Consider the following 23873-nt stretch of genomic DNA (forward strand, 5'->3'; position numbering starts at 1 on the left):
GATCAGTAGGATTTTACTTGGATCCCCCAAGTCTCTAGAGTACACAGACTCCCCTTACTAAATCTCGACCTCAACTGGTCTCAGTGGTATGAGTCCAATTTGGTACTCAATACCTGACAGATATACACAGAAGATTTGCTTGAACCTCTCAAGCCTTCTCTGGAGTTCATAGACTCTCAGACTCTCTCTGTCTCTGTCTGCTCGATGCTGCCTTTGCTCTGCAGGTCAGCTCAACTTCTCTGTTCTCTACAATTCACTTCTTTCTTGCCTCTCAGCTTTCTGCTTCTCTTTCTCTGCCTCTTTTACTCTTTGTCTGTTCGTGGCTTAAAGCCAATCTGCTCCTTGACTGTTCGTTTCCGCTTCCCGGCTTTCTGGATCTCCTGCCTCTGCCCGCTGGAATTCCCCTGCTCTGCGTCATCATCACTGTGTAACGCTTCACAAAGAGGTGGCCACTTGTTTCCTCACGAATTGAGTGTCAGTTCTCTTTGAACGGTCATTATTTCCATTGCTCTAAGATTGCTCGCGAAACTGATTCCCCTGCCAGCTCAGCGGTCATGCTAGACCTCAAATCTTATATGACTCAACCTATTTCCCCATCGAATGCGGTCATCCATCAGATCATTTCTCCACCATTGATCTGGAGCCTCCAGATCCTACGGTCTCCGTCCATATCGCGCGGGTAAGTATCATGACCTTTACCCGCCTGATGTGAGTGGTTTTCTCTCTCATCTGCTGGACGCGTGTCACCCATTGTATGGCATTGGGCGGGACTTGGTCAAACCCGCTTACCACTTGAAGCCCTTTCGATATCCTGTCAATTTTAGTGCGGGACCCGCCTTCTGACAAAATAGGCGATTTTCGTACGGTTTTATGCTTTTCATCGTGACCGAGCGCTTGGGGGCTTTTCTTCACTGAGGGGGATGCTGTATCAGAAACTGCCTCTGTTTTGGATTTGACCTCCCATTTGTCAATTTGTGCCAGTGCCCGGTCACCATGGGCCAATGGTCTGCGCACTTTGACCGAGGGTCCTCGTTGTTTCGTGCTCACCACAAATTGCCATTGTTCAAAGGTTATTTCTGATAAGCTCGATATCCATAAGAATTTGAAGCTTGACATAATTTGAAACAATCATGAAAACTTAGAGAATGTTTAAGGATCCAATTCGGATCACGGCCTTCCCACTAAAAAATCTTTTGGACCACCAAAAGTTGGTATTCAAGCATCAACTAAGTGAGGGTATAGTTGTCTCACTTGTCCAATCTCTATCCACTTTGCACTGATTGGCTTTGAACCCTAGAGTCCAATCCTAAGGTGCTCAACATCTCCCTTGCGTGTCGTCCTTACCTTTCTATCCAAAATTATGTCTTCTTGCAATTCATTGAGATATTCAAGTAACAGATCATCAACAGAATGAAATTGACTTGGGATCTTCAATTAATGAAGGTTCAAATAGTCTCAAGCTGTTTGCATTAACGACTGAGTAGATGTGCATGTAAGCTGGTAAATCAAGGCGAAAAGCATTCTCACCAATTTTCTCAAGTATCTTGAAATGTCCATACCTTATTGGCTTTAGCTTTTTCCCTTCACCTTGCATTCTTTCTTTGCTAATATACAACCAGACTTGATCACCAACTTGGAAACTATGCTCCATCCGATGCTTGTCATGCCTTGCCTTGTATTTGGCTTGGCTCTTTTCCAATTGTTCCTGTACCGCCTGGTGAACCTTGGTGTGAAACCAAAACGGGTCTCAAAAGGAGATCTCCGTGTAGAAGAATGTGTTGCTCAATTGTAAGCATGTTGCACATAACACAAATGTTCATCCCAAAGTTTGGGATGCTTGCTGCAATAACCTCTGAGCAAGTGGATCACTGTCCTGTTGACCACTTTTGTATGGCCATCTGTCTGTGGATGAAAGGCTATGCTTTTCTTCAGTTTAGTGTCCATCAGTTCCCACAGATTCAACCAAAACTTCCCAACAAATCGGGAATCTCGATCAGATACAATGGAAGTGGGTAATCCAAAATGAACCCATACATGTTAAAAGAACAACTTTGCAGTTTGTTCAGGTGTAATCTGTTTACTACAAGGTATCAAAATACACATTTTTCTGAACCTATCCACAACAACATATACATAGTCACGACCTTTCTTAGATTTAGGCAGTCCTCCAACAAAGTCCATGAAAACACTTTCCCAAGGATGAGAAGGAACTGGTAGTGGAGTGTACAAGCCTAGTTTTCTATTGCTGGGCTTGCTTTTAGCACACATGGTACACCCTCTTACATATCTAGAAACTATCTCATTCATTTTTGGCCAATAACAAAATCTTTGCAGTTATGCAACCGTTTTACTTACCCCAAAGTGACCTGATATTAGGGAAGTGCGTGCTTCTCGAATTATCTTTACTCTTTCAGTTTGTGGAATGCATAGCTTCCCACAATGATACAAGATTTAGTCCTTAATGTGATAATCCAATTCTTCTACTCGTTTGCCTTGACTTAAAGTTGCATATACATCTTTAAAATCTATATCTTGAGCATATTGTTCATTATAGCTCTCATGCAATACTGAGTTATGCTTAAGTATAGTAGATGCATTTATAATTGGTCTAGATAACATATCTGCAACTTTATTGTGTATGCCCCTTTTATATCTGATGACTAAATGAAACTGTTGTAGAAAGCCCATCCATCTATAGTGTCTTGATTGCTGCAACTTAGTTTGGGAGTGTAGATATTGGAGTGGTTGATGATCAGTATGTATAACTGTCTCTTTGCCCATTAAATAATGTTTCCACTTTTTCACACTCTGTACTAATGCATACAATTCTTTATCATATGTGGGATAGTTAACTACTACAGAATTAAATGTCTCATAATGATAACATATGGGTTTACCGTGTTGTATCAATACTGCTCCCATGGCATAGTCACTGGCATCCGTTTGGATCTCAAATGGTCTTTGAAGATCGGGCAGTGCTAGTACTAGTGTTGTACTAATCTTTTCTTTCAAGGTGTCAAAGGCTTTCTACTGTTTGCCTCCCCACTGAAACACCTTTTTCAATTCTGTTAAAGCATGTAAGGGAGCTACAATTAAGGAAAAGTTAGAAATGAACTTTCTCCAATATTGTGTTGCTCCTAAGAAGTTTCTAACTTCTGTAGCAGATTTGGGTTTAGGATAGTTTACAATCACTGCCACCTTAGAGGGATCTATCTTCAATTCACCACCCCCTACTATATGTCCCAAATAATTCAAAGATGTTTTGCCAAATTCACATTTTGAGAGTTTAACATAAAGTTTTTCTCTTTTCAAAACATCTAGTGTCTGTTCAACATGCTTTAAATGTTCTTCCCACGTTTTGCTAAATATAAGAATTTCATCCAGATATACAATAACAAAATCATCAAGAAAAGGTCTGAGTACATCATTCATTACTCTCATGAAAGTAGCAGGAGCATTAGTTAAGCCAAAAGGCATAACCATCCACTCATACAATCCCTGCTTTGTTTTGAAAGCAGTCTTCCATGCATCTTGTTCTGCAACTCTAACCTGATGATATCCACTATGCAAGTCTAACTTGGAAAAATAAACAGCTTCCTTTAACTGATCTAATAGATCATCTATGCGAGGAAGGGGATAACGATTTTTTATTGTTGTCTTATTCAGTGCTCGGTAATCAATGCACATTCTCGATAAGCCATCTTCCTTTTTCACCAAAACGATTGGAGACCCACATGGTGATGTGCTAGGTCTGATGAACCCCCTCTCGAGCAACTCCTGCACCTACTTCTTGATTTTTGAATTCTCTAAAGCGGACAACCTGTACATTCCGATGCTAGTCAATGGAGCATCTTGCTGCAAATTAATATCATGCACTATTTCCTTTTTGGGTGGCAGACCTTTAGGTTCTTGAAACAAGATATCATATTCTGAAACAACTTTTTCTAAATCAGCTTGCTGTTTAGCATCACAGCCCTCAAATACATTGGTTTTATTAGGTTTCTTTTCCTTTACAACCATCAGTAAAAATTGTTTGCATGAATTTACAATTCGTTTCATCTGCCCTGAGTTTATGAGAGTATAATTATTTTTGAGCTTATGAGCTCTTACAATATATTCGATTCCATCTTTAATGAGGAGATACTTGTTCTCAAATCTGTAGAAAATAGCTTTTCTATCATACAAGTAGAGACTTCCTAAAACAATTCCACATATATCCAAAGGAACTATATCTAACTCAACCTCATCTATAAATGCTGACCCAAAAGAAAAATTAAGTTTACATTATCTAGTCACTTGTAGTTGTGCTTTATCACTTAACCAACCTAATGGGTATGGTTTCTTGTGAGGTGTAGTCAGTAATCCCAACTTCTTTACAATTGCTTCAGAAATTAAATTTACTTGTGAGCCACTATCAAACAAAGTATCAATCTTTTGATGCTTGGAAATAACTCGAATATGGAAAAGCTCATGTATTTTTCTCTCATTTTCTTCATTATTAGTAGATTGTGCAGAATTACTAGTAGATGCTTCAGAATTTTTACCTTTTATACCTGTGGCTGCAATGGTTGTTTCATCTCTTGAGTCCGACCCCAAATCTTTCTGAATAGCTGCAGCAGTCTTCTTCTTCTTGCCCTCGAACTTCTTAGGTCTTAGCTCCGGATGCAGGATCCAACAGTGCTCATCATCATGCCCATCCTTCTTACAGTGAGTGCATGAAGACTTTCTTTTCTGTGTAGTGTTGGCCTTCCTCTCTTTCCATTTCTATTTTCTTTTCTCCTTATTATTGCTTGCAATGGGCTTGGATGATCCCCCAACTTCTGGGTTCCCATTCTTTCCTCTAGCTTCTAGATGCGTAGCTTGAATAGATACCTCATCTATACTAGTGGGATTAAACATGAGGATAGTGTGCCTCATGTAGCTGTGTAGACCACCTATGTACTTCAACAGAGTCTTAAGTGAGTCTAATGAAATTCCTAGAATCAAAGCTCTTTTCCTAAATTCTTGGGTGTAACCTTGTACACTTTTCCCTTTCAATTGGCGAAGAGTTTGCCAGCTCATCATGGCTTGCTGCATGTAAGCTAGTGGATAGAACTTCTTTTTGATTGCAGAAAAAAATTCACTCCAGACAGAAAGAATCTTACCATGTTTCTTCATGTCAGCTTGTGTCCTGCCTTCCCACCATACCAAGGCAGTGCCTCCGAGGCGTAGGCTGGCCAGCTGAATCTTACTCTTGTCTGAGTTGATACTCTGCACTCTACAATAAACATCAATTTGTTTGATCCAATTATCCAGCTTCTCTACATTCAACTCTCCATCATATATTGGTAAATCAAATTTAACATCTAATTTAATCAAAGATGTCTTCTTTTTATGTTCAGGGCTATTAGGAGGTGTGAGAAAGTTTTCTTCTTTCCCTTTTCCTTTTGAGTGGTCATGGAGGAGAGACTCTTCTTCTCCTTTATCTTGTTTGGAGCCTGATGAATCTTCATCTTTATGTTTCCTAAAGTCCCTATACATTTCCTCTACCATGGACCTCATGGCTAGGAAACTATCTATAAATTGGGGGTCTAGTCCCAAGGGACTTTCTTCTGACATTTTCTTCTGAGGATAGACTCTTCCAATTTCCGGGTTAGTTTCAACCAACTCTCCTTCTCCTAATTTAAGCTTTGATCTAGTTAGCATTCAACAACAAAATCCAGCACAAGCTTGTCTAACCTTAACAACCATGCTCTGATACCACTTGATCTGAAATCACCCATAAATGACCTCAGTGAATTAATGAAGGTATTACAGACTCATGTGCTGGGGTGTGCCTATGTTATTTTATGCAATGGATCGATAAGATTGTGAAATACACAGACACTGAAGCAGTAAGAGAAACACAATAAGTAAACACATAAATCACAACAAGCTTAATAAGGAGTTCACCCAATCCTCCTGGGCTATGTCTCCTGGTCCAACCTTCAATGGTGGCCTTTCTATTGTGTCTTAAAGCAGAGTTTTTACAATAAGGAGCTCAATTTGAGTCTCACTTAACAGATGATGATCAGTATGATTTTACTTGGATCCCCCAAGTCTCTAGAGTACACAGACTCCCCTTACTGAATCTCAACCTCAACTGGTCTCAGTGGTATGAGTCCAAATTGGTACTCAATACCTGACAGATATACACAGAAAAGTTGTTTGAACCTCTCAAGCCTTCTCTGGAGTTCACAGACTCTCAAACTCTCTCTGTCTCTGTCTGCTCGATGCTGCCTTTTCTCTGCAGGTCATCTCGGCTTCTCTGTTCTCTGCAAATTCACTTCTTTCTTGCCTCTCGACTTTATGCTTCTCTTTCTCTGCCTCTTTTACTCTTTGTCTGTTCGTGGCTTAAAGCCAATCTGCTCCCTGACTGTTCGTTTCTGCTTCCCGGCTTTCTGGATCTCCTGCCTCTACCTGCTGGAATTCCCCTGCTCTGCATCATCATCACTGTGTAACGCTTCACAAAGCGGTGGCCACTTATTTTCTCATGAACTGAATGTCAGTTCTCTTTGAATGGTCATTATTTCTGTTGCTCCAAGATTACCTGCGAAACTGATTCCTTTGCCAACTCAGCGATCATGCCGGACCTCAAATCTTATATGACTCAGCCTATTTCCCCGTCGAATCCAGTCATACATTGGATCATTTCTCCGCCGTTGATCTGGAGCCTCCAAATCCTACGGTCTCCGTCCATATCTCGTGGGTAAGTAGCATGACCTTTACCTACGCGATGTGAGTGGTTTTCTCTCTCATCCGCTGGACGTGTGTCACCTAGTGTATGGCATCGGGCGGGACTTGGTCGAACCCACTTACCGCTTGAAGCCCTTCCGATATCCTGTCGGTTTTAGTGCGAGACCTGCCTTCTGACGGAATCGGCAATTTCCATACGGTTTTATGCTTTTCCTCGTGACTGAGTGCTTGGGGGCTTTCCTTCACTGAGGGGGACGCCCTGCTACCTCTGTTTTTGGATTTGACCTCCCGTTTGTCAATTTGTGCCAGTGCACGGTCACCATGGGCCAACGGTCTACGCGCTTTGACCGAGGATCCTCGTTGTTCTGTGATGACCACAAATTTCCATTGTTCAGAGGTTATTTTTGATAAGCTTGATATCCATAAGAATTTGAAGCTTGACATAATTTGAAACAGTCATGAAAACTTAGAGAATGTTTAAGGATCCAATTCAGATCACCCAGTCCGTAATATGGTGGCAACGCCGCCCGTAAAATTTTCGCCACTAGGGGGGTCCAGGGGGGGTGACGATGATTATTTGGAGCCCCCCCTAGCGGGGGATCGGGGGCAGCGCCCCCAAAGCTAAAAATAGATGTAAAATTTCCTTGTAAAATGTTGTAATTTTGTAGTCAATCTGGGCCGTTCATTAGGCAGAGATCTGACGGTAGACGTTATGTTTAAATTAGGGTTTTTTGCCCTAGAAGGCAAGCCCTCGCTATATATGAGGGAATTGTATTGCGTCTATGTAGATCTGTATTATGAGCAAGAAGAGAGATGAGATTGTGTGAGAGCGAACAGGGACTTACAATGGATCTATTGTAGGTTGTATCTCTTCATTTTGCTGGATAATATAAAAGGAAGGACTAGTTGTTTCTCCATGGACGTAGCCCAAATTGGGTGAACCACGTATATCTGTGTCTCTCTTGTTTTATGCGTTCTCTGTGTTTATATTTCTACAATATATTTTATGTGTTCCATTGCTTTGTAATATATAATTTTCTAACAAGATTCCACTAGTGGTCTTCCAATTGTTGTAGCTATCTTTGAAAGTTATGGTTGTTTATTTTTTAACCAGGCACATTGTTTATGCCCATCACTGCTTTATCTTGGTTTATGTTCTTTTCAATGCATTATGTTTTGTCGAGGTGTCGCTTCATTCACACTCTTAAGCTACTTACTACCATGACTTGCATTGCAATTTACAAACCATTAATTTATATTGCATGAGTAAAGATGGCATCCTTGCTTCATATTGGTTCTTATCCTTTTGAATGTGTTAGGGTTTAGGAAACTATTGTTTTACTTATGCACCTTTGGAGCCCTATACTATCATGATTATGAATGAAAGTCCCAACCATGTTTTAACTTGATCCTAAATCTTCATGAGCATTTCACGGCATTTTACAGTCATAGTGGTTGCATTATCATGTTAGAAAGTTGCATCACATATCCATGCCACTTCAGTCATTAAGTTGATTTGTATGCTTCAAAAAAAATGATTGTTCTGACATTAAGCTTGACTCTTCAAAAAAATCACATTTAGCATTAAACTTCTTTCAAGAGAAGACATTAGAAACATCTTTATTACTTATATTTGCAAATTATTTGGAGGTTTCTCATGGAGTTTCCCTGGAAGCTAATGCTTGCAATATTTTATTTAATGTGCATCTAAAGCTTCAACAATCAAGTTGCAAACCACTCATCTTTCTCTCTCATATAAAACATTAAAAAGTTGCAATATGTTGCAATTTTATATAAGCATGTTATTAAAATATTTATTAATCAATGAGCTTGTATGGTCTGATGATTATTATTGATGGATATTACATCATAGGGCTGATGGAAACTATATTAGGTCTACGAAATGAGATTATGTCAATATGGTGACGTATCAAATGTCGTGAAAATGATACACTCAATTGCTGCAAAAGGGTATACACATCACTTGCATGTGGATATTATATTTTTTTGTTATGAATTATTATATATCACGATGAAAGGTCATATCAAAGGCCGAAATAATACCGATGATGGCATTTATTAAATATTGTGAAAAGTTATATAAATCATACTCATGCAAAAGGTTATATCTCAAACTCTGTAAAGAATCATATATAAAACACATGCAAAAGTCATATAAAATGCACGCAAATAATTATATTTAACGTTGTAGAGGTTATGTATTAAAATACAATGTGACTAGTGTTATATCTAAATGAGCCAGTGTATATATTGCAGTGCGTTGAAGTAATACATTACAAGTGCATTAAAGGATATATACAATGTGTTGAAGTAATACATTACAAGTGCATTAAAGGATATATACAATGTGTTGCAAAGGTGAGAATAAAATGCATTGCAAAGGTAGTAATACATGCGTTGAAAAGAGAATAGAATACATTTCTATGAAGGATAACATAAACCAATGTGTTGGAAGGAATAGAACACATTGAGTTGAACGAGTTATATTACAATGTGTTTGAAATGATACAATAAAGTGTATTGAAAGGATCTATAAGCAATGCGTTGAAGAAGAGGATAATAAATGCTTTACAAAGGATATAATACATGCATTGCAGGGATAGATATATTAATCACTGCAAAGTTATATATCAATGGCCTAGCGTATGCATTAACAATGATAATCATTGCATGCTGAGATAATATACTAATGGCTTTGATAAGGTTATATCTCATTGCATATAGAGATCATATACTAATTGCTCGATAAGGTTATATTTTATTGGATGTATAGGTTATATTTTTTTCCTTCCAATGGTTATATATTTTTTATGAGAGATTATACAAATATTACAATGGGGATTATATCATAATGAAAATGCCACAATAGATATCAAAGGAGACTGTGTACTTGCATATGATAATACCATTTCAAAAGTCTATAATGAGACCATGTCAAAAACCTTGTGAGGGTAGTTGTTGGGCTTTCACCAATGACAAGACACTAGACATCTTCGCCACCTAATATGACATGGAGAACGTTATAATAATGGGCTACGAAAAATCAACGTTGGTCAATACAACTAGAATTAGGGTTTGGAAAATCATGCATGTCTATGAGTAACGCTCCATACCTCAGTGTTTCCCTTGCTTTCTCTTCATGATGATTCACCTACTCTACATCCAATGCAATTCATTGATCAACTATGCAACAACCCTAAATGTGTTTCAATACCCATATTAGTGATGTGAAGTTTTTGTCTCCATAGAGAAAAATTGAATGGAAGGAAGCATAGCATTACTAGTTATTCTTCAATGAAAGCTTTGACCTGTTCATTTGGGATTTGAACGGAGTTCCACTAATAAAACTCCTGTCAAGACTCTATTAATTGATGGTTATGTTGAAGGCATGTAAAGTTCACCGTTGCAAAACTAAAGGTTTAAAAGAGAAAGAAATTCACAACAGGATGGTGATATTGAGGTTATGGCTTAATGGAGTTATTAAATCTCTGATTGCAAGTCCCAAGGCAAAAGGGATGATTTATGACCTGAACAAAATTTTCAACCATTTTATTCATGATAAAAGGAGAGATGCTTATTGTTATGTTTATACTTTATTATGTCGAAACCTTTTATCTAGTGCCCTAATTATTGGTTGTGTGCTTGCAAGAATGAAGCTAAGAGAAGTTGGTTGGAGGACTACTGCACTACATAAATTCACATCCTATGGCATTAGATTCATTTTATTTTAGTTTCCCTATTATAAATATTATTGTTTTTAGTGGTTGATTTGAGTGTGAAAATGCTATTAATCCTAAAGATAATAGGCCTAGGAATGTTTTAAGAAATGGTGTGGAGATTTTTAGAAATCTAGCATTCCTTTGAAAATCATAAAGGATTGTAAGACACTTACTAGAGATTGTGCCTTAGCTTGTATCAATGATCATTATCTTTTCCTATTTTCCTTTGCTTGATTTCAATGGTTGAAGATGGCACCCTTCAAAGGCCGGAATTGTTGGAACAATTATTAAGCAAATAATGCTGCATGTTATGACAACAAAGCTCGTTAATTTTCTTTTGGCTCATTACAAACGTATTTTATGAGAATAATAAATGGTAAAAGAGCACAATGGTTATTTGCAATTTGGAAGGTCTTTTGAGTCGAATGGGAAATGAGGGAATTTGAAAAGTCATGGGAGAGGTGAGCAGTCACCCATTCACTTGCATAAATACCCCCCATTCATCATTCGTAGAGGGAGATTTTGGAATTTGAATCATAGCATAGTTGTAGCATTCAAGGCTTTGAGCACATCTACTCTTGGTAGTTGATAGGATGAGTGATTGTGAGGCTAGGGTTTGTGCTTTAGAGATGAGATGAATTGCTCTCATTCTATTATTTTATTTTGAGAGGCTTGCAGTGCATGTGCTTGTATTTATTAACATTTAATGAGAATATTTTCACTTAATGTTGTTGAAAATGCAGCAATAAAAATCTCAATTTTATTTTTTCCTTAATTAAATTGAGGAAATTCGAAATTCCATATTAGCAGACAACTTAAAGGAGTTAACTGAGGTGACATGGGACTTGTCACTCAATTAAGAACACTCAATTTGAGTTAATGAGTTGAGGTTTAGTTTACTTGTGTTGATTCATAAAAAATAGGATTCTAGCTCAGTTAATTCGAGTTAGGGATATGAAGTTTAGTTGTGTGCTTTGGAACTTCACTGCTGATCATTTCCGAAACCGGCTGGAACACATCATGCAAGAAAAAGACCTGGTTGATTTAAAGCCCAAGAACCGCAAATATACTTGGAGCAATAGGCGGTTGGGAGTAGGTAACATTATGGAAAGACTTGACCGTTTCCTTGTTAATATCGCCTTTCTGTCCTCATTCTCCAACGGGCAGTCAGACATCCTCAATACTTCTGCCTCGGACCACTACCCCATCACTCTTACCTTGCAAAGCCAAAGCCACCTCGGCCCCCTCCCCTTCAAATACTCCTCCCTTTGGAACCAAATTCCAGCAGCCCGTGATATAGTCAAGCATGCTTGGTCACAGCATGTGGAGGGCTCCCCAATCTTCATTTGGGAATCAAAACTGAAGCAAACGAGGCAGGCGCTAAAGACTTGGGCAAAGACCAATTACAAGGAACCCGAGGCAGCTAAAAAAGACATCAAGCAAAACCTTGAAAAAATACAGCAAAGTATTGAAGCGGAAGGACTCACTCAGCAAGCAAGACAAGAAGAGATCAGATTGTATGCAGAGCTACGCCAAACAGCTAGAGATGAGGAAATCAAATGGAGATTAAAATCTAGGCAGACCTGGCTGCGTGAAGGTGACAAAAACACCTCTTATTTCCATAAACAAGCCACAATCAGGAAGGCAAGAAACACAGTTAATGCAATCAGAGACAGCGAAGGGAACAATCATGAAACTCAAGATTCTATAAAGGCTGTTGCAACCTCCCACTTCAAATCTCTCCTGACAGAGGACAAAAATGAGGAGGATTTCTCAAACTTCCTCCAACATATGACCAGAGAAGTCACTCAAGAAATGAATAACAGCCTCACCCAAGAAGTTGAGGAGGATGAAGTTAAAAAGGCGATCTGGAGCCTCCATCCGGACAAAGCCCCAGGTCCTGATGGGTTCCCTATCTGCTTCTTCAGAGAATATTGGTCAATGATTAAAAAGGACATTCTCAAGATGATTCGCTGGGTCCTCAGGAAAGGCAAACTAGGGGGCTATACCAACTCAACATATTTAGCTCTCATCCCAAAAGAGAATAGACCGATCACCTTCTCTAGATTCCGGCCAATATCCCTGTGCAACTCTGCTTATAAAATAATCACAAAAATCCTATCCTCAAGACTCAAGCCTCTCCTTCCTTCCTTAATTTCGGAAAATCAGGGAGGTTTTTTAGCCAACAGGCACATCTCCGACTCTATCCTTTTGGTACAAGAAGCCATCCACTCTAGTCTTAGTCGAAAGGAAAAAGGATTCATCCTTAAACTTGATCTTGCAAATGCCTTCGATAGAGTCAGACACTCCTTCCTTTTTGCTGTTTTGAGCAAACTGGGATTCAATGCATCCTTCATCAATATGGTCAAAGCCTGTATCTCAAATCCTTGGATCTCGCCTCTGGTGAATGGAAGACCTTGTGCAGCCTTTCAATCCTCCCGAGGCCTCAGGCAAGGCTGCCCCCTTTCTCCCTACCTTTTCATTCTCATGGCTGAATCCCTCAGCAAAGCCTTGGATTACAATCGAAGAACAGGCTTAATTACAGGTATCCAATTTGAGCAGGGCACAAAGAACATCAACCACTCCCAATTCGCCGATGATACCCTCCTGATGGGTGGTGCATCGACCATCATTGCCAGGCGCTTCAAAAAGATCATGGACCAATTCATGGACTGCTCCGGAGGAAGAATCAACCAAGTCAAAAGCTGCATCTACGGATGGAATGCAACAGCTCACACCATTCAAAATATTGCAAATATTTTAGAGGTCTCTTACAAGATCGATTGGAATCATTTCACCTATCTAGGGATGCCGGTGAGTAAGGGTCCCCTGAAGACTGAAACTTGGAACACAATTCTCGACAAAATCAAAAGGAAAACCCAACAATGGGGAACCATGTGGCTGAACCCAGCAGGCCGTCTTGTTCTTCTCAAATCAGGTTTGATTTCTCTCCCTATCTATCGTTTTTCATTGTTACAAGCTCCAATGAACTTCCATCACAAACTGGAGAAGGCCCTTCGTTTTTTCCTCTGGCAAGGAGGGAAATCGGAGAAAAAAAAGTTCAACTTGGTTGGCTGGAAAAATGTCATCCAGCCCCAAGAAAAAGGAGGCCTCGGAATAAGGTCCCCATATCTTTTGAATCTAGCTCTCGGGGCTAAAATTGTTTGGAGATTAATCACTGGGGGTTCTGCCTGGTGGAAATCAGTCTTAGAAGCCAAGTATCTCAGCAGTTCTAGGCACAAGCTCCTGGAAGCTAATATTCCCAACAGAGACAGCTCCAACATCTGGAAATTGTGCAAGAAAATTATCCCACTCATGACCCAGCATATCTCCAAAGTTCCTGGAGAGGGAAGTAGCATCAGCATTTCTAAAGATAGAATCCTAGGCCAGAGCCCCATAGGATCCAAAGCAGAAGCAATTCCAGCCATAAACTGGTTAAACAACAGAGGAATATGGAATTTAGCCCAAATCACTAAGTGGGGAAGCTCCTCCCAAGCTTGGATTGGCTGGACTTTGCCGGACTACCCAAGGGATCTGGAAACAAGCTTCATTGCTCTAAAAGACCAACTGCACAGTAAGGCACCTATTCATAAGGGAGGCAGAGATAGTTTTCGATGGGACCCCACAGGAACTGAATACACAGCCAAAGCAGGGTACCACCATTTATGTGCTAATACCTTTCCGCAGGACACATGGAGTCATTGGAGACTGGTTTGGAAAGCGGAAGCCCCTCCTAAAGTAAAATTCTTCTGCTGGCTCCTTCTGAAAGGTAAGATCTTAACAGCTGAGAACCTTAAAAAAAGGGGCATCCTAGGCCCCTCTAGGTGCCCAAACTGTCTTCAAGCTGAAGAGACAATACAGCATCTGTTTATGGAATGCCAAGTGGCTGCAAAATGTTGGAAAGAAATAGCATCTGTGGGGGGAGTAGAATGGAATCCTAAGCCAAACATAGCAGAGACAGTCCAAAATTGGAAGAAGCTTTGCCCATGGAAGAGTAAGAAGATCAAATTATCTCAGAGGATATGGAACACTCTACCATTAACTCTTCTTTGGAGCATATGGCTAGCCAGAAACAAGAAAGTGTTCCAAGACAAAGGACACAATTCCAGATATATGTGTCATAAAACTATCAACTTAGCTGTAGAAGCTGTGACTATTCGCACCCACAGCAAAGTCAATCTCAGCAGCTTCAGTGCAGAAGAAAGAAATTTGATTAATTATGGTAGCATCATCAGTGCCCACGAACAAGAAAAGGATAACTCAAGCTCAAAAGAGACAATCACAGCTTGGAAGCTGAGGCCTAAGGAGGAAGAATTCGCCCTTTGGTTGAGCAACTGCAACAAATATTGCCTCTTCTTCGATGGTGCCTCAAAATCTAACCCCGGTCTCGCAGGTGCTGGAGGCATCATATGCAACGCAAATGGTGAGTCTATCTTGCATTTTGAATGGGGATTGGGGGACCTATCCAACAATCGGGCCGAAGGCCTGGCTTTATTCCAAGGACTCAATCAAGTGATCAATCTGGGCATAAAGAAAGTGAACGTTTTTGGTGACTCAGCAATTATTATCCGGCTCATGGAGCAAAAGCGGACTTCACCAAACATTCTGCTGCAACAAATCAACAACAGAAATCAAGTTCTGCACAGCATGCTGGAGGAAGCCCACTATTTTCATATCCTAAGGGGACTCAACAAAAAGGCTGACCACCACGCCAACAAAGCCTGTAATCGACCCAAAGGCCAGCTCAGCTGCAATGATCACTTAACTATCCAATTGCTGCCATGAAAGACGCACATCTAATCAGCTCACGCGGTACCCCACCCAATAGAATCTGCCACAGCAACCAAATCACCAGATCAGAGGTCAGAACAGACCAGAATGATAGAAATTGTATCAACAGTCGGCACAGAAGCTCACTCCAAAGCAGGGGAATCAAGATTCATAGATCAGAAAATCGTCCTTGTCACAGAAAAGTCGATCTCAGTCAAGATATGAGCAGAAATAATCAGTGGAGCATCGGGAAGTGTAGATCCCTCTCCCGCCCTCGTATCTGCAGAAATTCTTTAAATATCCCTTCAGCGCAAAAGCTACAACTCACAGTTGAAATTCCCTGCGGTAAACTTGAGAGAGGAGCCTATTTTGCAGACCATCTTAGTAAGCCAGATAGAAGCAAGATTGTTGAGCGTTTTAGAAGTTCCGTTCTCACTCTGTCAAAAAGTGGGAGCGCTGTTGAGCTTAACCGATTCCCAAGCGGTATTAGCGACAGTTTCAGGCACTTAAAGCGCTTTCTCCTAAGTGCTCTTATTACCTCCGAGAGCCTTAGTAGAATCCCTATCAACAGCAAAGTGAATCGACAACATCAAGGGCAAAAGCAAAGGAACAGCGCTACTACTCAGACAAAGGATACAATGGAACGCCCAGAGGATTGTTTTCACTGCCGTGACCTGAACATGGAGTTTAATGAAGTCCGAGCTCAACAGAGAGCCTTGGAGGACCTAGTTCGCAGCATGGAGAACCGGATGGAGGACAAAGTTCGTATTTTGGAGAGTCGGCTGGAAGAGCAAGTCAAAATCCTCCATGATAAGTATAGAGCAGAAATGAACCTTTTTCTGCACAGGGTCCATACCCTCCATGAACAGTTCAGCGCTTTACACAACAGATGCGCCCACGCTGAAGAGAGGATTGAAATTCTCAAGAATATGCTGGAAAAGAAAGACGCCACATCCTCCTCCAGCGCCAAGCCAATCGAAGCTGACCAGGATCCAGAGGGATCAACCGCAAGAAAGATGAGCCACATCGAGATTGACTAATCATGCTTTGTAAATGTAAATTTTGGGGACAACAGTATGTCAAAATCTATAGCAGCATAAGTAGCAATAGTAGCAGTCCAGTTAAAGTAAGGACCAAGGAAAAAGCCCTTTTTGTAATTCCTTGGCCCCAAAATGCTCCTGAAGCATCCTATGTAAGGCTTTAGCCTCATCTTTTTTTCAGTTTAATGAACAGCACCCGACCTTTGTCTAAAAAAAGTTAAACTAGTTCTAACTATTGGAGGAACTAGTGGAAGGTCAAAATGTAGAAGTGGAACTTCAACCACACTCAGTGATCATCCAGATAACTAATCAATCGGCCTAAATTATGTCATGCATGCAGAGAATTCAAGTTGCTCAGTTGAGATGGAGTTTCCAAGGCAGCATACAATTAATTATATACTAGATTGAGTGTATAGCTATTGTATTGGTCAGGTGATCAACCCAAAAGAATTGCGCAAGAAAATAGGGGAAAATTCCTAAAGAATAGGAGCCTATTTCCTCAAGAATTGTGTAAGGAAATAAGAGCTTGGAGGGCTTGAAAATTGGCTAAGTGTTGGCTAGATTCAATCAGGCGGAGGGATAGACTACACACTTGCAAGGTGTGCTCAAGCTCGAGCATGCTTTGTATTTCATCTCTATTCTCTAATTAATGCAATACATATAGGAAAGGGTTTTGAGTAATTTCTTTCCCCTAGATAAATCTTTGTGCATGTGTGATGTTTCCTTTTGCATGTCTATGATTTGTGTTTCAGATGGTGAATTAAGTTCCGCAGATCAATAGAGTAGCTTTGAGTCTTGTGATTTAATAAATTTCATGAGCAATTTTGAATCTACACATTCATTTCTACATGGTATCATAGCTAAATTTGTAGAAATCTATACATGGTATCAGAGCTAGATTTGTAGAAATTTCTATATGGTATCGAGGCTAGATTCACATTAGAAACCAGACATTGAATTCCTCATGTACAATGATCATTGAATACTAATGAGTTGTTAGGAGGTAGATTTATGGAGCCCTAGTTCAGGGCAGATCCAAAAGTCCCTATGTGCAGACTTCCTAATGGAGTTAGAAGGTTGCTAGTGGGAATATCAGTGAGCCAATGTTTAGTGACATACAAAGGAGTTGTGATCGTTGATATTTGTAGATTGAGGAGCAAGGAGATTTCCCATAGGGAGATCGAAACTCAAAGAGAGTCTAGTTTAAGAGCGAACATTCCTATTGAAGCTAGTACTTCAAGATCGAGGGAGATCATTCTCATTATTAAAGTGGTTGCAATAGCAGTGCTAAAGAAACAGGAGTATGAGTAGATAAAATTTCACCATGCATGAAACTATACCTCCAAGAGTGAGGTGGAGCGATGTATATCCTTAGTCCAAGAGTTGCAGAAATTTCGGCAAGGTCCATTGAGGTGTTCTCCTAATGGATCATTACCTTACTATAGGGGCACACAATATTCAGTAGCCGGAGGACCAGTGCCATTCAAATATTGAGGAGTGCATAGGAGTGTTGATAGCAAAGTAGGAGGCTCAGTAACAAAGTTAACAGCAACACAATTTTGTTGAAGAATCTAGAGAATCTAGGTTATAATGAGATTCTTCTGACGACGGTAACTATTTGTGAATCACTTTTTACCTTTTCTTATTAACACAATCTTCTCTTATTATTATTAGTGTGTGTTCTCTTACTTCATCAAATAGTTACCAAAATAAAAGGAGACAAGAACACAAGATGTTGGCTCTCAGCCAGGGAAAAACCTCTCTCTCCTAGAGAGGAAAATCCTTCTGCAAATTCCAAACCCTAGACCCTTGACCGGTAGATCCTTTAAGCACAAGACACAGTCTCTGTTTTGCAACTTCCTTTTTGTCCTTCAATCAAGGCCTCCTTCTATACTGCACCTTGATCTCTTTCTTCGCTCTTCTTCTGGCAATTGATGACACTTTCCTTCACTCCTTTACTGGCAACTGCAGAAAACCTAGGTCTCCTTAGAGACCTCTTCTTTGGTGTCTCCCTTTCCTTCGCTTGGAAATCTTCCTTCTCCTTGATACTTGGACTAGATAATGAGCCTCTTCTTTTGGTGTATCTCCAAGTTAGAGACTGATCCTCTTAACCCTACTGCAGATCTAATTTCTTCACATGTGTGACTGGTGTAGGTCTTGAAATAGACTATTTTACTTGCTTCATTACTTCACTTTAGGTGTCCCCTTCTTCGCTTGATGAGGAGACTTAGATTGTTGATCTCTTCTAGCCCAAATGAGCTACTTCTTATGACTACAATTGCAGATCTGATATAGTAGCAGAATGATCCCTTTCTCCTTCGCATGTGTGGCAGAAAAGAGCCCTAAAACAATCCAACAATTCAGATTTATTTCTTCACTTCTTTGCTAGCCTAGAAGCAACCTTTTTCTCTTCTTCACACCTCCTTCTTGAACCTCTTCTTCACTGACTTCATAGATAGCTTGATGGTCTATTTCTGAGGTCAAATTTCCCTATATATAGGAGTCTATCACTCCTATTTGGGCCTACTTGACTTTAAGTGCACCAAAAATTCATTTCTTCAGCCGACTTGAAGAGGAGACTTGTCTTTGCTTTGGAGGATCTATTTTGACATATTTCTTTGACTTTAATACATAGATTTACATAGTGTAACATGGACACATGGGTCTTTGATAATTACATTGACTCTTTGACTTTCCTAGAAGCACTCAAACATGTGCTTGACCTATGCAATGAGCAAGAAACTCTTTTTTACAATTTACAAAAATAATAATTCTTTTCTTCCACAAGTACAAAGATCAAAATTACATTTATGGAGACCGAACCTAGTTACACTTTCTTCAACACTCCCTCTTAAATAGGGAGGTATTCATAAATCACTACAAGGTGTTTGGACATTTTCAATCTGAAGAGTTCACATAAGAGAAATCAAATTGGCAATCCATCTATTCTAACATCATAGTAACCAACATTGTTTCCACAACAAGGCCTTGACCGACAACTCTATCTCTCAATAGATCAGAGAACAATGTTGGTGAGACCAATGACTATATACACCTTCATCATTGTCTCTCAAGGTACATACCCACCTGAGTGTTAATTGGGTATGACCTTCTAGGACTATTCTTATCTTGGGTTCCTAACCCTCATGGAATATCGGTCCTCTTGCCTACTCTTATCTTGGATTCCCTACACATCCTCAAAGAGTGTGGATGCTAGATCATTACCCAATCCTCCATTCTTTCTTCCCAAGTGAATACAAGAATGTTGTGTCTATCTCTCCCTCTCAACTAGGGAAGATATTCCCATTCATGCAAAAGGAATGTACCCAAGCTCCCTATGACCAGGGACTTGCCCAAGCTCCCTCTCAACTAGGGACTCTACTTTTCCATCAACAACTTCTTCTTGTGATTCCTTCAGCCGCTTGATCAACTTATTTTCCTTGATGTCAAGAAATTTAGTCAAGCTTCGTCTTTGTAGGGCATCATACATCAATCACTTTCCTTCTTGGTTCGTCATGGCATTCCTTTCTTCATGGAAAGTGACCTTCTTGATACATATCTAGAACCTTTGTCATATGGATTCTTCTTCTTCATCATGTTTCTTTTAGTAATTTTCGTCCACCACATGAATGCTAGTTGTAATTGTACTTACAACTCTTGTTCCAGTATTCCTGCATGAACTCATCCGGATATTATTCAAGAAATAAAATCATAACATTAAATCGAATAGCACCTTATGAGATGGATTTCCATCATGAAATATTGTTAGATTGAATCATTAGCATCCTGCATTTTCACATCTCCGAGGCCTTTCTATGTGCTAAGGGTCCTTTGATATTTTTCTTCCTTTGTTAGAATTCTCGTGCCTTCTTTCGGGAGATGCCTTCAACAAATCTGTCAAATGTTGATTCCTAGTGTCCATGGTATCCTTTTATCCCTGATATCTTTATCTCATATGATTATTTATATATTTTCTTTGTCAACCACCTCACACTCTATATGAGGACATTTCTTATCTTGACCTTTATCGGTGAGTGAACCATGCCTTCGTGAATTTTCTTCAATGAAAGAGATATACATTGTCCTTGATCATGCTACTAGAGCAGTTCCCCATGCTCATTGACAAAAATGATGGCATGACTTGAAAAACATAGATGAATACATACCTCATCTTAGTTCTTTCCTTGATCGTCTCAGCTTCCTTTGATAGCTTCCAAGATTGAGATTACCTCAATATCCTTTGCTTTGCTACATCTTTCCTTTCCTACATAGCGTCCTTTCGTGAATCCCCATAAGTGGAATTCTTATTGAGACATATACCTTTCCTTAAAGTCACGAACCCTCTATTGAATATTTCACCGGTGGATCCTTATAGTCCTCATCCCGCAAATTCTCTTTTCTGCTGATGATATTGGCCTTCTAAGATGATTCTTCTTGATCATGATCATTCCTTTATGCATTGATGAGGTTATCTAATGGCTTCATCCTTCCTACATGAAAATATTTATTTGAAGATTTCATTCCCATAAATCATGTATTATATCCTATTGTTACATGTTCTTATGATACCCAAAAATTTAAAGAAGACTTATTTGAAGAAGTTGATCTCAGTCATAGTAGAGATTCGGAGGGTCCTCCTTATTATGTTTCTTTCTCTTCTTCTTTCACTTCTTAGTTAATGTCGGATTCTTCTAGTTTCCTCTTATTGGTTTCCTTCTTGAACTTAGGACAATCCCATTTATAGTTTCCATATTTTTGGTAGCCAAAGAATTGGAATTTGGAAATATCTCTTTTACCCTTTCTCTATGGGCCAAACTTTCCAAATTACCCTTTTTTATTGGCCATAGCAGAAAATTCTTGCTCCTTTGATCCCACCACATCCTTGGCTTTGAGTCTAGTCTCCTCAATTTTTCATAGAGACCAAAGTTCATTCAATGGGGTAGCTTCCTTCTTGGCATATATACTTGATGTGAAGTTGCCCCATTCCTTGGTTAATGCATTGAGCACCATAGTTGTCATCTCTCTATCTGACATAACTTCTCCTAGTTCTTGTATATGGTCTCTCATCTCAGACACCTTCATGAAGTAGGGAGCTATTCCTTCTTCTTTGGAGATCTTCATTTTATATAGTTCATTGCGTAATGATATCACTTCTCTAGCAGTGTAGTAACTAAGAATAGCTCCACCATCTTATCATATCATTCTTTAGATGTATTAAGTTTGGAAACATAAGGAATGAGAGGGTCCTTGATGGATTCTATCAGAATCCTTTGAGCTCTTGTTTCATCCTTATTATACTTTGCTAGGGCTTGAGTTTTTTCCGTAGTAGGAACAATGACACTCCCTTTGATGTAGTCCAGAAGTTCATTTTCTTTGTGAAGTAGATCAGTCCTCTTTTTTCCATGCAAGGAAATTAGCAGTCCCAACCAATTTGTTGTTTTCCTTGCAAAAAGACATTTTAATATTTTCATAAGAGGACATAAAAATAATTACTCTAGAATGTTAGTGATGAGGATATCTTGCTTCTTCCTTGATGAATGAATCTTTCAGCTTCTTGGATCTTGGAGTTCTTCAAGATGCTTCCTTCAAGGTGCCTTGTGAGAGATTTGATGATGAAAACTTCTCAATTTGTAGATCTGGAGATCTTCAATGATGGGCCTAGATCTGAGTACCTTCCTTTGAAGATGATGATTCTTTGATGTAAACTCTTATTGGATGAACATTCATGTAGATTCCTTTAGATGGAAGACTTTCTTATTTCTTTTGTTCCCAAGATGGTAATTCTTCTTGATAGATCTAAGAGATGAGATAGCAATCCTCTTTGTCTTTGATGGATTTGGAACTCTTGATTTTGGATTTGATGCTTTAACTTTGTGTGCCCTTGCTTCTTGATATTGATGCTTATGTTTTCTTGAGATGCCCTTCCTTGATGTGTCACCTTAGCTTTGATAGCATGTTGAAGAATCTAGGGCATCTAGGTTATAATAGATTCTTCTGACGATGATAACTATTTGTGAAGCACTTTTTACCTTTTCTTATTAACACAATCTTCTCTTATTATTATTAGTATGTGTTCTCTTACTTCATCAAATAGTTACCAAAACAAAAGGATACAAGAACACAAGATGTTGGCTCTCATCCAGGGGAAAACCTCTCTCTCCTAGGGAGAAAAACCCTTTTGCAAATTTCTCTTATTGAAGCTTCAAATGAAAAATGTCAAACCCTAGACCCTTGACCATTAGATCCTCCAAGCACAAGACACAATCTCTCTTTTAAAACTTCCTTTTTGTCCTTCAATAAATGCCTCCTTCTATACTGTACGTTGATCTCTTTCTTCGTTCTTCTTCCGACAATTGATGACACTTTCCTTCACTCCTTTTCTAGCAACTATAGAAAACCTAGGTCTCCTTAGAGACCTCTTCTTTGGTGCCTTCCTTTCCTTCGCTTGTCAATATTCCTTCTCCTTGATACTTAGACTAGATAATGAGCCTCTTCTTCTGGTGTATCTCCAAGTTAGAGGTTGATCCTCTTAACCCTACTACAGATATGATTTCTTCGCACGTGTGGCTAGTCTAGGTCTTGAAATATACTTGTTTACTTGCTTCCTTACTTCGCTTTAGGTTTCCCCTCCTTCGCTTGATGAGGAGACTTGGATTGTTAATATCTTCTAGCCCAACCAAGCTACTTCTTAAGACTGCAATTGTAGATCTGATATGGCAGCAGAATCAACCCTTTCTCTTTCGCACGTGGGACAGAAAAAAGCCCTAAAATAGTCCAACAAATCAGATTTCTTTCTTCTCTTCTTCGCTGGCCTAGAAGCAACCTTTTGCTCTTCTTCACAGCTCCTTCTTGACCCTCTTCTTCGCTGACTTTAGATATAGCTTTATGGTCTATTTGTGAGGTCGAACTACCCTATATATAGGATTTTTTCCCTCTTATTTGGGCTGACTTGACTTTAAGTGCACCAAAAATTCATTTCTTGAGCCGACTTGAAGAGGAGACTTGTCTTTGATTTGGAGGATCTATTTTGACATATTTCTTTTACTCTAATACATAGATTTACATAGTGTAATATGCCCACATGGGTTTTTGATAATTACATTGACTTTGTGACTTTCCTAGAAGCACTCAAACATGTGCTTGACCTATGGAATGAGTAAGAAACTCATTTTTACAATTTACAAAAATAATAATTCTTTTCTTTTACAAGTACAAAGATCAAAATTGAATTTATGAAAACCGGACCTAGTTACACTTTCTTCAACAAATTATTCCAGTAGACAGTTGTAGACACAGCTAATTCAAATTTTTTTTTGGATTCTTCTCAGTTGCAGATGTTGTAGTAGCAGTAGCAACAATCAGAGGTGTTGCATGCAATACATTCCAAAGGTGCTAGATCGGGCTAGTTGATAATTCCTTTCTTGTTGAGAGGGAGTGTTGAAAATGCAGCAAGAAAAGTATCAATCTGATTTTTGCCTTAATTAAATTAAGGAAATTCAAAATTCCATATCAGCAGACAAATTGAAGGAGTTAACTGAGGTGACATGGTACTTGTCACACAGTTAAGAACACTCAATTTGACTTAATGAGTTGAGATTCAATTTACATG

This window comes from Pinus tabuliformis, chromosome 9 (assembly GCF_031772625.1).
Source record: "Pinus tabuliformis cultivar Carrire ecotype Pingquan chromosome 9, CPIR1, whole genome shotgun sequence".
Lineage (NCBI taxonomy): Eukaryota > Viridiplantae > Streptophyta > Pinopsida > Pinales > Pinaceae > Pinus > Pinus tabuliformis.